The following is a 3,124-nucleotide window of genomic DNA, read 5'->3' on the forward strand; positions in this document are numbered from 1 at the left end:
GGGATTGTTCTAGTTTGGACAACTGACGGTTCATCTTGTTGCTTAGATTAGGTATTTATTTTTTTCGAAATTCTTAAAGATGAATTCTAGAGTTTCATGATGATTTGTTGAAATCTGGCTGGCTGAGAAGCCATGTCTAATCTGATTGGACCGAGGTTTCAACTTATCACCACAAGAGCTTGTTGATTTTCATCAATCTTGCTTTTGGAGCAGTGATCTGCTAAGACTTGGATGACCTTTGGTCATGTCTAGTGTTTTGGACCGAAGCTTTCTTTGAAAGCTTGGCTGGCTGAGAAGCCATGTCTAATTCCTGGACCGGAGTCTTAGACTAGCATTGCGCTGATTCCTGGAATTCTCATTAAGAATTTTGATATCTTTTTCCACTTAATTTTCGAAAAACACAAAAAAATTACAAAATCACAAAAAAACCAAAAATATTTGATGTTTCTTGTTTGAGTCTAGAGTCTCATCTTAAGTTTGGTGTCAAATGCATGTTTTTGTTATATTTTTCGAATCCATGCATATAGTTCTTTGTTCTAATCTTTGAATTCTATTGACTTGAAGTATTTTGTGTGTCTCATATGCATTCTCATTTCGATAGTGTCAGTAGTATACAAACTGCTAAGTTTGGTGTCCTGCATGCATTGTTGTTTGGTTCTAGTTACATTTTGATTGTTCTTTATTATTAAAAATCCAAAAATATTTTTAATTTGTGTCTTTTCAAGTCAATGATACAGAGAATTGAAGATTCAGAACATGCTGCAGAGGAATTATACAGAAAAAGCTGAGCATTCAAAAATGCCCAGTGAAGAAGACAGACTGGCGTTTAAACGCCAGCCAGGGTACCTGGTTGGGCGTTTAACGCCCAAAGAGGTAGCATTTTGGGCGTTAAACGCCAGAATGTATACCATTCTGGGCGTTTAACGCCAGGATGGTGCTAGGAGGAAGATTTTGTTTTCAAATCAATTTTTTTTCAAGTTTTCAAAGTTTTTCAAAACCAAATCTTTTTCAAATCATATCTTTTCAATCAAATGTTTTCAAAATCAATTTCTTTCCTTTTTCAAAGATACTTACCAACAATTAATGATTTGATTAAACATTTTTTGCCTTTTCTATTAAGAAAGGTTTTATGTTTGAATCTTATCTTTTCTTGTTAGGAAAGTCATTAATATTTTTTTTTAAATTCATATCTTTTCAAATTGTTTTCAAATCATATCTTTAAAATTGTTTTCAAATCATATCTTCTCAATCACATCTTTTTAAAACCATAACTTTTCAATCAAATCTTTTTAACCTCATCTTTTTCAAAATAGTTTTCAATCAAATCTTTTTGACTTCTAATTTCAAAATCTTTTTCAAAAATCACTTCAATTCTTCCCCACTTTCAATTTTCGAAAATTATCAATCAATTTTTAAAATGTTTTTTGACATCTTTCTAATTAATTTTCGAAAATCCTCTTCCCTCCTTCTCACATCCTTCTATTTATGGAGTACTACTCCTTCTTAATGCACAATTCGAACTCTAACTAATCAAGTTCGAATTCTTCTACCTTCTTTTCTTGTATTTTCTTTTCCTCTGACACTTCAAGGAATCTCTGTACTGTGACATAGAGGATTCCACATTTCTCTTGTTCTCTTCTTTTTCATATGAGCAGGAGCAGAGACAAAGGCATTCTTGTTGAAGCTAACCCTGAACCCGAGAGAACCTTGAAGAGAAAGCTAAGAGAAGCCAAGGCACAACTCTCTTTAGAGGACCTGACCGAATTCTTCAAAGAAGAAGAACACATGGCAGCCGAAAACAATAACAATGCCAACAATGCAAGGAAGGTGCTGGGTGACTTCACTGCACCTACTCCTGATTTTTATGGGAGAAGCATCTCTATCCCTGCCATTGGAGCAAACAACTTTGAGCTTAAGCCTCAATTAGTTTCTCTAATGCAACAGAATTGCAAGTTCCATGGACTTCCAATGGAAGATCCTCATCAGTTCTTAGCTGAATTCTTGCAAATCTGTGACACAGTCAAGACTAATGGGGTAGACCCTGAGGTCTACAGACTGATGCTATTCCCTTTTGCTGTAAGAGACAGAGCTAGAATATGGTTGGATTCTCAACCTAAAGAAAGCCTGGACTCTTGGAAAAGCTAGTCAATGCCTTCTTGGCAAAGTTCTTTCCACCACAAAGATGGAGTAAGCTTAGAGTGGAAGTCCAAACCTTCAGACAGAAGGATGGAGAATCCCTCTATGAAGCTTGGGAAAGATACAAACAATTAATCAGAAGATGTCCCTCAGACATGCTTTCTGAATGGAGCATCATAGGTATTTTCTATGATGGTCTCTCTGAACTATCTAAGATGTCCTTGGATAGCTCTGCTGGAGGATCTCTTCATCTGAAGAAGACGCCTGCAGAAGCTCAAGAATTGATTGAAATGGTTGCAAATAACCAATTCATGTACACTTCTGAAAGGAATCCTGTGAACAATGGGACTAGTCAGAAGAAAGGAGTTCTTGAGATTGACACTCTGAATGCCATATTGGCTCAGAACAAGATATTGACTCAACAAGTCAATTTGATTTCTCAAAGTCTGTCTGGAATGCAAAATGCACCAAACAGTACTAAGGATGCTTCATCTGAGGAAGAAGCTTATGATCCTGAGAACCCTTCCATGGAAGAGGTGAATTACCTAGGAGAACCCTATGGAAACACCTATAATTCTTCATGGAGGAATCACCCAAATTTCTCATGGAAGAATCAAGAGAGACCTCGACAAGGTTTCAATAATAATGGTGGAAGAAACCGGCTTGGCAATAACAAGCCTTTTCCATCATCTTCTCAGCAACAGACAGAGAGTTCTAAGCAGAGTACTTCTGACTTAGCAACAATGGTCTCTGATCTAATAAAGACCACTCAAAGTTTCATGAATGAAACAAGGTCCTCCATCAGAAATTTGGAAGGACAAGTAGGTCAGCTGAGCAAGAAAGTTACTGAACTCCCTCCTAGCACTCTCCCAAGTAATACAGAAGAAAATCCAAAAGGAGAGTGCAAAGCCATAGACATGGCCGAATATGGAGAGGAAAGAGAGGAGGAGGACGCCACTGAGGAAGACCTCAGTGGGCGTGTACCAAT

At 37.0% G+C, this 3,124-nt stretch overlaps 1 non-coding gene across 1 annotated transcript; it reads right to left on the reverse strand.

Moving 5' to 3' along the window:
- Nucleotides 1-2,189: 2,189 nt before the first annotated feature.
- Nucleotides 2,190-2,297, reverse strand: LOC130952091 (small nucleolar RNA R71). Its single transcript, XR_009074276.1, has one exon. It is a non-coding gene; the product is annotated as a small nucleolar RNA R71 (small nucleolar RNA).
- Nucleotides 2,298-3,124: the final 827 nt, after the last annotated feature.

Source organism: Arachis stenosperma, chromosome 1, assembly GCF_014773155.1.
Source record: "Arachis stenosperma cultivar V10309 chromosome 1, arast.V10309.gnm1.PFL2, whole genome shotgun sequence".
Lineage (NCBI taxonomy): Eukaryota > Viridiplantae > Streptophyta > Magnoliopsida > Fabales > Fabaceae > Arachis > Arachis stenosperma.